The sequence below is a fragment of the Fukomys damarensis genome, unplaced genomic scaffold (genome assembly GCF_012274545.1).
Source record: "Fukomys damarensis isolate Sample0158 unplaced genomic scaffold, DMR_v1.0_HiC HiC_scaffold_30, whole genome shotgun sequence".
NCBI classification, from domain to species: Eukaryota; Metazoa; Chordata; class Mammalia; order Rodentia; family Bathyergidae; genus Fukomys; species Fukomys damarensis.
In genome coordinates this window covers 25,637,402-25,649,962 of record NW_022900942.1, presented here as the reverse complement: position 1 = coordinate 25,649,962, position 12,561 = coordinate 25,637,402, and the positions used below count along the sequence as shown (strand labels likewise).

Here is a 12,561-nt window from a genome sequence, read left to right as displayed (position 1 = left end):
TTTCTTATACTTGTTCTTTCCCTACTCCCCCCACTTCCCCTTTGAACCTTTTCTCTTTTACCATTATCTATTATATATTATGGTCCTTATTCTGCTTCTCACACCAGAGAAGCTATTCAGTATTTACATATGTGCTTTCTACTTATTTCACTTAAGAGTATGGCCTCAATGTGTACCCATTTAGCTATAAATGTCCCTAGTTTATTATTTTTTTATGGATGAGTAGTACTCCATTTAATAAAACCCACATCTTCTCTATCCAGTCACCAGTTGATGGGCAATTGGACCTTTTCGAAGATTTAGTTATTACAAACTGGGCCACTATAAACATAGGTGTGCATATATTGCTGTGGTATGATGTTTTAAATTTTTTAGGAGTATCAAATTTTATTATAAAAGACTAGTGATCATTCACTTTTCTAAAAAATGTAACCATGATAACAGAAAACTTCTAAGACTCACTAGTCCCTGAAGGACAGAAAGATTCCCTGGACAAAGAATCTGAAAGTGGTTTTCTTTATACCTAATGTCTGGCTTCCTCATCACTCCATAGCTGTATGTTTTGTCACCTCTGACAAGGGCTGGAAGAGTTGTACAAGATGAGCACAACAACTTTAAGGCTATCAGTTTTATCAGCTTGTATATTCTAGTTTGTAACTCTGAGACACAATATCAAATAAGCAGTGTCAAATACCCAGTTAAGTGTACTGACCTTATTCTTTGAAGTTACCTTTGGGACTATGTCCTTTCATTACAGTTTCTGTTTATCCTAGAGTAAAAACTCTAAAACCCATGTGTATTCTCCCTGTTCAAGTATAAAAGTTTGCTTCAGGACCACATGAGGTTGCTCTAGTGTTTATAATTCTGGAGTGTCTACTGAGTGTAATATTGTTGGATAGGCTGGTCAGGTGGTGGAACAAATCAAGGGCACGTGAACAACTTTCTTACTGCCAGATATACTCCCCATTCAATCTGGACATTGCACCATGGTCAAAACAGAGATTTTCTTTACCATTAATTAAATGGAGCTTTCAAAATGTATCAGGCCTGTTCTTAGGAAGTATCTTGAGACAGAGCTGGAGGGTCCTGGCTTTCAGGATCTGGAGGGGGTGCTGGCATAGCTTCTTTTTATTGGGCTGCGAGGAACTCATGAATTGCTCATTCTATCTGCCTCAGTGGGGCCTTCACTGAGCTTTGGATCCACCACCTGAGATATTATCCATTCCGCTCCCTGCTTCCAACATTCCTGACTGAATCACACTCTGTCTCAGACTGCTCTGCAATTGGTTCTTTCTTATTGTAGGATTCCATTCCTCCTTGTCTAGATGTGTTAATGCAAGATTACCCAATATCTGCTTCAGATTTTGGTAAGTGTGCTTGAGGTCCACATCTGTCAGAGAGTCCGAAGGAAGCTGTCAAACAGGCCCTGACTCTTGAATGGCTGCACAATGAGAGTGATGAGCTGGGAGTTGTCGGACGGAGTGAGGCCTGATTAATAGGTCAGCCACTCCCACTAATCCCAGTCCTGCCTGTCGCTGTCCCCAGGCCTGGTCTGCTCCGCTACCACCCACCTGTGCTGTTCCCCCATGGCTACTGCCATTTACCATGCCTGCACACCAGCCACAAGACAAACTCTATATGGCTTTTTCTCCAAGGCTGTGGGCCTAGATTATGCAAAGAAGGTGAAGGGCCCCACTGAGGCAGTGATGGAGGTACTGGTGGGGTGGTGGAGGAGACCAAATCTGTGATGTCAGTGGAGTCAGTGAGGCTGAGGGTGGGAGTGGGGGTGGCTGCCTGATGCTTTTAATTCTTTTGGGAAGATGTCCAGCAGGGAAATAGCTAGGTCAAATGGGACCTCTAATCCTACATTTTGAGAAATCTCCACACTGATTTCCATAGTAGTTGTACCAGTACCCCCACCAATAGTGGAGAAGGGTTCCCTTTTCCCCACAACTCTGCCAGCATTTGTTATTGGAAAATTTCTTGATAGCAGCCATTCTTTCTGGGGTCAGGTGGAATCTCAGTGTTTTTTTCATTGGCATCTCTCCTGTGACTAGTGATGTTGAACATTTTTTCATACATTTACTGGCTGTTTCTACTTCTTCATCTGACAAAAATCTATTCAGTGCAGTTGCCCATTATTGAATTGGGTCTTTAGATTTGGGAGGTCTGATTTTTGTAATTTTTTAAATATATTCAAACAGTAGACCTTTGTCTTAGGAATACCCGATAGAAATGTTTTTCCCACATTGTGGGTTATATCTTGAATTGATGTTTTTCTTGCTGTGAAGAAGCTTTTTTTTCCCCATTAAGTTTATTGGTACAGTTAAAGCAAACAATACAGTTACATTTATCAATGGGATCTTGTACATTTACATGGTATATCTTGGTTCTTGTTTTTTCCCCATACCCCTGCGCTTCCTTCACCCCTTCACCCTTCCCTATTTACAAAGACTTTGTTTCCGGTTTTTCACATTTCAGAAGCTTTTTAATAAGATGAGATTCCAGTTGCTGTTTCTTTGTGGTAGTTCACATGTGACCGAGATTTTGTTCATGAAGTCTTTTCCTATGCCAATGTCTTCAGGAGTTCTACCAATCTCTTTTCCAGCAGATTCAGTGTTTCGGTTTAATTATTTAGATCTTTGATCCATTTCAATTTTAGTTTAGTATATGGTGAGAGACATAGGTCTAGTTTTGATCTTTGGCAAGTTGAGACCCAGTGTTTGCAGCATCATTTATTAAAGAGGCTATCTTTCAGACAGTGAGTGTGTTTGGCTTGCTTGTAAAAAATCAGGTGGCTAAGTATGCCTGGAGTTGTTTCTGATTCCTCAGGTGTATTTCTTTGTCCATACCATGCTGTTTTTTTTTTTTTAATCACAGAAGCTTTGTGGCATAGTTTAAAATTGGGGATTATGATACCCCCTACCTTGTCTTTGTTGCCTAGGATTGCTTTTGCTATTCTAAGTGTCTTCTGGTTCCCTGTAAATTTTTGGATTATTTTTTCTAGTTTTGTGAAATATGCTGTTGGAATTTTGATTGGAATTGATTGGAATTTTGATTGAATCTATATAGCAATTTTGGAAGTATGGCCATTTTTACTATATTGGTTTTTCCTACCCAGGAGCAAGGGATGTCTTTACATTTCCTAATATCCTCTTTAGTGTCTTTTTTCAGAGTTCTGTAGTTTTCAGAGGAGATGTCTTTGATTTCTTGTTAGTTTGATTCCTAGGTATTTCATTGTTTTGAATGCTATTGTGAAGGGAGTTTGTTTCTGTAGTTCCTCTCTCAGTTAGTCTGTTCTTTGAATACAGGAAGTCTATCAATTTTAGTGTGTTGACCTTCTATCCAGCTACTCTAGTGGATTTGGATATTAAGTCTAGAAGACTTTTGGTGGGTTTGTGATGTTTTCTATATAGAATATCATGTCATCTGAAAATAATGATGATTCTACTTCTTTGTCTTCAATCTTTATTCCTTTTATTTCTTTCTCTTGTTTAACTGCTGTGGCTAATGTTTCCAAAACTATATTGAACAGGAGTGGTGATAGTTAATATCCTTGTCTTATGCCTGATTTTAGCATGAGGGTTTTCAGTTTTTGACCATTTAGTTTGATCTTGGCTGTTGGTTTTTCACAGATAGGCTTTATCAAGTTGAGATAAAGACCATCTATTCCAATTTTCTGCATGGTTTTCATCATGAATAGGTGGTGAATTTTGTCTAATGCTTTTTTGCACCTATTGAGATGATCATATGGTTTTTGTCCTTGACTCTGTTAATATAGTGTATTACGTTTATTGATTTATGTATGTTGAACCATCCTTGCATCACTGAGATTAACCTGTCTTGGTCAGGGTGTATAATCTTCTTGATGACCCTCTGTATTCTGTGAAGGATTTCATTTTTTTTAAACCAATATATTGCTGGATATTGGTTTTTCACATATGGCTTTTATCAGGTTGAGATAGAGACCATCTATTCTAATTTTCTGTAGGGTTTTTGTCATGAATGGGTATTGAATTTTGTCAAATACTTTTTCTGCATCTATTGAGATGATCATATGGTTTTTGCCCTTGGGTCTGCTAATATATGTGCTCTGTTAATATAGTGTATTGTATTTATTGATTTGTGTATGTTGAACCATCCCTGCATTTCTGGGATGAATCTCACTTGGTCAGGGCATATGATCTTCTTGATGATCTTCTGCATTTTGTTTGCCAGGATCTTATTAAGGATTCTTGCATCTATATTCATTAGTGAGATTGGCCTATAGTTCTCTTTCTCACTTGGTTCCTTCTTTGCCTTTGGGATCAGGTGATGCTTGCTCTCAGGAATGAATTTGGAAGTATTGCTTCCCTTTCAATTTCCTTGAAGAATTTAAACAGTAGTAGCAGTAGTTCTCTAAATGTGTTGTAGAATTCAGCAGTGAAGTCAGCAGGACCCAGGCTTTTTTCAGTAAGTTTTAAATTATATTTTTCAATTTCATTGATTGATATTGGGTTGTTTAGAATTTTTAGGTCTTCTTGGTTCAACTTTGGTAATTTATATATATCCAGAAATCTGTCCATTTCATCTGTGTTTTTCATCTTATTGGCATATAGGTTCTCAAAGTAGGTATTGATGATCCTCTGGATTTCTACTGGGTCCATTGTAATTTTACCATTTTCTTTCCAAAATTCTTAGATTTGGATCTTTTCTTTCCTTCTTTGATAAGATTGGCTAAGGATTTATCAATTTTTTTTGAAGAACCACCTCTTTGTTTCATTGATTTTCTTGTAACATTCTCTTAGTCTCCATTGCATTGATATTTCTTCTCTGATCTTCCTAATTTCCTGCCTTGTATGAGCTTTGGGTTTGTCCTGCTCTTCTTTTTCTAGAAGCTTGAGTTTCAGCATTGGATTGTTCATTTGACCTCACTCTGTTTTCCTAATATGAGTATTCACTGCTAAGCATTTCACTCATAAGTTTATTTTCATTGTTTCGCATAGATTATGATATATTGTGTTGGCATTGTTTAACTGTAGAAACTGTCTAATTTCTACTTTAATTTCCTCTGTGACCCATTGGTTCTTTTTAGGAGGGTGCTGTTCACTTGCTATGTGTTTATGAAATTCTTGTGGGCATTTTGCTGTTGATCTCCAATTTCATTGCACTATGATCTGATAATACACAGGGATAACTTCAACTACTTTTCATTTATTCAGCAAGCAAGTAAATGGTATATTTTGGAGAACAACTTGTGTGCAGCTGAAAAGAATGGGTATTCTGATTTTGTGAGGTGGAACACTCTGTAAACATCTTTTAAGTCCATTCAGTCAAATGTGGTTAAGTTTCAGTATTTTGTTGTTAGGTTTTTGTCTAGCTGATCTATTTGTGACAGTGGGGAATTTAGGTCCCTCACTACTATTGTATTAGTGCTTATTAGATTTTTCATGTTTGTTAATATTTGTTTTATATAGTTGGGTACACTAGTATTTAGTGCATATTTATTTATTTAAGAGTAGGAAACAGGCTGGGATTTAGCTCAGCTCAGAGGTTCTGCTGCCTTCCTTTGAAGCTCAAGGTCCTGAGGTGGATTGCCCAGCATCCCCCCCACAAAAAAAAGAATAAGAAAAATTTATTGAGGGAAAGAAAGCTTCTGTCTAAGAGAGACAGAAGGGGGATTGGAAAGTGGTTTGCCCACCCATCCCACTTCTCAGACATGTTTTATACAGCAAAACCATATGGTGAGGGGTACAAAGTGGGACAAATGTATAAAACCCAATGGAAAATTACAAGGTGGCCATGAGGTGGGGCAAAACCATGAGCAGCCAATAACTTTACAAATACAGTCACCTAGATAATACTTATTAAATGGGGGTCAAATCAAAGAGCAAGTGACATAGCAAGCATACAAGAATTTTCAGTAAGAGTGGGGGTCAAATTGAAAAAAAACATTGCAAAATATAAAATAAATAAAGGAAAGGAAACTTTGAACCTTATGTAAAAAAAATTGAAAAAAAAAGTTTGGGAGTCAGATATTTCCTGGAAAGCCTGGGTTAAGACCTTGGCCCCAACCCAGGTGATTGATACCTATTTTGAATATCAATCATTGCTATTCATCCCCAGGGGAAGCACAAAGACATAGAAGTTTCTCTCTTTTTATAATTCTGGCCTTCAGTGAATGTGTTTTGATTTTCCTCTATGTTGGCTACTTGTTGGTTGGCTCTTTGAGAGGGGCCCTGTCTAACTGCCTACAGCACATCTAATTAACTTTTTTATCTGCAATATTCCCCCCTCTGAAGAGGTACCCCTAACTGTGGTGAGAAGGCAAAGGGCAAAGACAGCTCTGGTTACTAACAGCTGAAGAGGGTCATAGTTGTGATCATTAGTTAAAGGTTACTCTACAGAGGGTCTATCTAAAGGCCTTCAGTAGGTGCCTGGTACTTTCACCTTGGTAGCTGCATAGCTTTTAAGTCTGAAGGAAACAAAGCCAAAGAAACAGTTAAGAATGCATAGGCCACGTTATAAGGTCATCATGATTGCTATGAATATAGCCCATGAAAAGGATAAAGAAGGTCCAGGGAATTTCAGGATCCAACATAGAAGTTGTGTTGTATAGTTTAGCAATTTTGAGCTGTTTATGAATTCAATCTGGTAGATATTGGTAAAAGAAGTCTAGCACATTTGTCATGGGTTCCATTTGCATGACTGTGTGGAGTTTGGCATCCTCTAGGCAAAAATTAACTAAACTTTAAAGAAATTAGAGTATGCATAATCTAAGCATGAGCACACTAGAATGAAAGAGCAGGTTTGGGAGAAAGTCACACTTGGTAATTGAAATAGTGATTGAAACTGCTGGTCTTAGATTCTTTTATTGACAGAAGTTATCTATAAGTCGGATACTTTACCATAAGCCTCTCTAGTTTTAGCTGTAAGATAAGAGAAAATTGGAAGAAAAAATTTTGCTAAGAAATATAAAACTCTAGATGAGCTCTTATAGATTTTACCATAGCTTTTTCCTGATGATCCATAAGTGTGGTTAGCTACTGGTAGAAACTGCCAGAAGGGGTCAGTGACTGGAGCCCTTTTTTATGTCTAGCTTTATTACTATGGCATTGCTTAATACCTCTTTTGGTTATTTTTTTCTATTCAGTGTTTAAGACCAAGTTAAAGTGAGACCTGTGTCAATCAACATGAACCTCTTGCTATCTGTTAAGGTCAGTTGATGGCTGATACTGACAGAATACCTGAGAGGTTCTATGCATGGTTCCAAAATAATGCCTGAAGAGATTTAAAAATGTGGTGCATCTATATTTATGATTGTCATCTCTTCCTCTTAGATTGTTCCCTTTACAAGGATGTATTGACCTTCTTTGTCTCTCTTAAGTATTCTTAGCTTTAAATCCATTTTGTCTGAAAATATGATAGCTACCCCTGTTTTCTTTTCTGGTTCCTATTGCATAGAGTGTAGTTTTTCCTTCTTTCTATGAGTTTCTTTTTGAATTATTTGTGTTTCTTGTATGCAGCATTTTGTTGGATTTTGCCTCTTGGCCCATTCTGCCACTCTATTTTTTTTTTTTTTGATTGGGGAATTGAGAACATTGTTATCTATAGTTATAACATATGTTTTGACCTATCCTTGCCATGATCTTTTTCTGTTGTTGGATCTTCCTCCCATGGCATTTAATTTCTTCCTAGATGGATTTGTTCTGTTGGGCTTCATGGGGCTGTGATCTTCATTGTATTTTCCTATCGTATTTAAAAAAAATTTTTTTGGAGTGCAAGTTTGGTATTCATGATGTTCCTCAGGTGTTCTTCATCATGAAAGTATCTTATTTTGCCATCAAATTTGAAAGATAGTTTGAAGAGTACATCAACCTGGGTTGGAGGATGTTTTATTTTAGGGCTTGAAATACTTCATTTCAGGCTCTTCTTGGCTTGAGGGTTTATGCTCAGAAGCCTGCTGTGAGTCTGATAGGCTTTCCTTTATATGTGATTTGTTTATTTTCTCTAACTGCTTGTAGAATTTTGTTCTTCTGTTGGGCTTCTGGAATCTTGACTAGTATATGCCTAGATTCTATATGCCTATTTTTGTTTTTGATCTTAGCTAGTTGGAGTCCTATATGCCTCACTTATCTGTGTGTCAAATTCCTTTCCTCTGCCATTACTTCTGTGTCCATTTCTCTCTTTCTAAATGTCATTTGTACTATCTCCTGTTTCTTCATTGAGTCTGATCAACCTTATGTTATTCTTCTTTGCATCATTTAGCAGCTGCTGGATTGATTTCTCATGGTCCCTTGCTTCTTTTATGAAATATTTCTTTTCCTACTCATTGACTGCAATCCTATATTCTATATCTGATATTCTCTCCTCACATTGGTTCATTGTGCTGCAGAAATTTTCAGTAGGTATCTGTTTGAATCTGCTTTATGGATTCCATTTTTTTCCTTGCTGGGATTCCATCATCTTCCTAAGCACCTCTACTTTTTTTAACCTGTGTCTGCTCTGGAGTCTATTTCTTTTGATTGGTGAATTGAGACCATTGACATTGATAGTTATAACTGATATGTTTTGACCTATCCTTGTCATGATCTTTTTCTGTTGTTGGATCACATCTTTCACTATGTTCACCAGCTCTGTTGTTATCTGAGAAACTATTTCTGATTTCATTTTTTTCCAGATTTTTCCATCTCATTCATTGAATTTCCCTTTGGTGATCTAGAAGTCTGGATTTTCATCTTGTTTAGGTGCTTTCTCATTTCTATTTTTTTGGTATTGTTGAAGTTTTTGATTTAATTTCCTGCTTGTAAATTGCTTATTGCAAGTATATTTATTGGTAGTATTTAGAGCCCTTAGGGAATGGTTACTTCTTGGATTGTCTTCCTAGTATAGGTGGCCTTTGGGTTTTGAGTCTGTAATGGCCTTTAAGCAATCTCATTCTTGTCACCTTGGCCAAAGTATATAATCAGCAACAACAATAGCATCAAACTCAGTTTTGGAAAATGACAAATTATGGTAGCTATTATTCTGATACCTTTAATTGCATAAACTTGACTTGTGGTTATATATCAAAATCAAGAATGATCCAGAAATATGTTTATAGTTAGTAAGCCCTTCAATATAGTGGTTTTATCTCTGAGAAGGAGACTTAGAAGGAGCTGAAGAGGTAGATAGATAGAAGGAGAGGTTGGAAGTAGGGCTAGAGGACACAGGAGGGTTACACAAACTTTGGGAAACTGGTGAATACATGAGGAAAAGAGAGAAGGAAGAAATAGAAAGAACAGAGTAAACTAACAGCAACAGCAAAACTAGAAACCCTATTCACACTCTTTTAACAATAAAAACAGTTAGGATGAGAGCCTGGCGTGGTGGTGCATGCCTGTAATCCCAGAACTTGGGAGGCTGAGGCAGGAGGATCACTGTGAGTTCGAGACCAGCCTGGGCTACATAGTGAGTTCCATGTCAGTCTCAACTACATAGTGAGACCCTGTCTCAAAACAAAAACAAAAAGAAAAACAAAACAAAACAAACAAACAAACAAAAAAACAGGATGAAAAGTTGCTTCTCCAGAGCATCTCTTCTGTATTCCTTATGTGATGAAAACACAGGGAGAGACCATCTCATTTGGAAGTGAATCTCTAACAGTGGTTATAATAATTCAGAGGGCCAGCATTTTCAAAGTATGGCCTCAGGTCTAGTAGCTTTACTATTACCTGGAACTTCGAAATACAAACTTTATGGGCTTGTCCTAGCCCTGCTAACTCAGAAACTGTAGGCAGGGCCCAGAAGCCTGTTTTATCAAGTCCTCCAAGGGATGCTGATGTGGCTAGTTTGTGAGACCGTGACCTAGTTAAGGGAGCTGTGATGTTCTAACACTCATGTTTCTAATCTGTGCTAGAATGTGGAAATTTTCTGCAGTAGTTACTGCAGAAGAAGCATTTTATGGTTTAAATATGAAGTGTCCTACAAAGACTCAAGTATTGAATTCTTGATCTCCAATTCAGCAGTGTTCAGAAGTGAGGCATAGAGAGGTGACTGACCATAAGGCATTAACTTCATCAATGGTTAATCCTGGCTGCCATAGGGTAAGCAGCCTTGCTCTGCTATATGCTTCTACCATGATGTTTCTGCCTTGCCACAGGCCAAAACAAAGTGGAGTTGGCCTACTAACCATGGACTGATGCCTTTAAAATTGTGACTCAAAATAAACCTTTCCTCCTTTAAATTATTTTTTCTTGGGTGTTTTGTAACAGTGATGCACAGCTGACTGTCATACATGGAATAAACTTTGACTTGGTCTTGTTTTCAAGAAATAATGGTGGGTAAAAAATGTCCTGTCTTTGTGGATGCCTTATCTTCAGGGAATGTTGCTAAAAAGGAAATGCCTCTTTGTGCTTTGGAGTTGAAAGTTAAATGTACTGCTAGCTCCGTCAGGGCTACTCGCTAACCTTGATCTCCTAGGGCTTTTGTAAAGAAATCCATAAACTGAGTGGCTTAAAATAACAGATATTCATTGTCTTACAGCTCCGGAGGCTAGAAGTCCAAGATCAAGGTATTAATAGGGTTGATTTATTCTGAAAGCTCTGAAGAAAACCTGTTTCCTTTCCTGTCATAGCTTTTGGTGGTTTGTTGCCAACACTTGGCATTCCTAGGCTTGTAGATGTATCATCTCAGTATTCTGATGTCGTCTTCACATGGGGTCCTCCATATTTGTGTATGTATTTCTGTTAAAATTTCATCTTTTTATGAAGACATCAAACATACAGAATTAGGGTTCACTCTGGTAACCTTATTTTAGTTTTATTACTTTAATAATGTCCCTATTCCAAATACAGTGGACCTTCAAGTTGCAACTGGCCTGACGTACAAGTAACTTGGGTTAATTAGGTTAGTGGAAGATTCATCTTGTTATCTATAATGTGTACCTAGATAAACATCCAGATCCCTGCTGTATTGCCTCGCAACCAATTTGAGTTACAACCAGCCCTTGAGAACTGATTGAGTTTGTAAGTCAAGGATCTACTCTAGGGCCACATTCTCAGAGATAAGAGGCTTGAACTTAAGCATATTTTTATTGGGATGAAGTAATTCAATCCATAACACCTATCTAATTCAAAAGAGAGAGATGATTATGAGCTTTGAGTTATAGAGCTGATAGACAAGGTAAAGGACAATAGGACATTACAGAGTTAGGCAATATTAATTATTAACTAAGTCCTACATTTAGAGCTATGCTTTTAACTAGTATCATGTCACTCATCAAGAATAATAAAGACTTTGAGGAAAGCACCTTTGGGTCTTGGTCTGTAATTACCTGGTAGAGAGATACTATGTGGGAGTACAGGTTTCACCTTTGGAGGGCATCAATCGATTGATGTGACTACTTGGAAGTACTGCCTTGTGAAGATCTCTGGCTCCTCCCAAGATTGACAAGACCTGATAGTTTACTGATCTACAATAGCCAAGAGGATGAGACATGTCCTGATGACTTCCCAACCTTGGCATAAGAATGGATATAGTTCTTTGTATCCAGTTTGAATCATTGACCCTTTCCTTGGCCTCTGAAAAACTCTAGAAGTGAAAATTCAATATAATAAGCATTTGTACACAAAGGACTCTGATAACCATTGTTAGCACAACGGTTCTGCTATTTGTCCTTCTATTTTCCTCTTCTTGGTTGGGTTACTAATCTTTTAGTTGGTTGTAGGATGAAGCCAATTTACTCCATCAGTACTGCCTGACAACTCCCACAATGTAGTCCTTGATTTGATGTCCTTCCTAGTAACTCATTTCCTTTTGAACTGGAATCTTATTTCAGAACTCTACATCCTATTCAGAAGATTTAGGACCTGAAAAGTTCTAGGGCTGGGTCTCTGTGCCCTTCTGCTATTGTCATTGTGTTTTCAACTGTCCGAGATGCCTTTTATCCTTTTACAACTCTGTCATTTACCACTGAATGTCTATAGTTCCAATAGTTCTACTTGTCCTGCCCCAAAATTTGTTATTGACCAAGCCTGCCATAAAATAAACCCCTATTCTTATATAAGGCTAACACCAAATAAATTACAAAGTTAGAAATTCTGAACTTTCTTTAGTGAGACTAGATAGCAATCACTCCAGATAAACCACACTGAATATTGTAACAATGCTAACCTAGTGACACTCTCATCAAAGAATGGTAAATTAAGCAGAATTTGGAAAAAATTTCAAAATAATATTATTAGAAAAGAGAATAGAGAGGGTAAAAACGCTATGACAAGATCCTAGGGCAGTCAGTATGTAGGTGGCAGATCACATAAGCAATAAAGCAAGCAATCAGAGATACAGACCTTATAACAGTCATAAATCATCAAGAATTATTTTGCTGTTAAAGAGTTTTTATCACTCACAGTAGCTTCAGAACTTCTGATTTATAAGAATTAATGTCATATAATTTCTCTCTTTTCTTTCTTTTAACTGGTAGACTTTTGGTTGATCTTTCCTTTTAAACTCTAAATCATCTTTTGATAAAAGTTAATTTATAGTGTTAGATAATTCACTGTTACAATTTAAGAGATGAAAACTTGATTGTTTTATATATAT

At 37.2% G+C, this 12,561-nt stretch overlaps 1 pseudogene; it reads right to left on the bottom strand.

The window, feature by feature from the left end:
* Positions 1-1,053: 1,053 nt before the first annotated feature.
* On the bottom strand, positions 1,054-1,607 carry LOC104847828 (annotated as a pseudogene).
* Between the last annotated feature and the right edge of the window lie 10,954 nt (positions 1,608-12,561).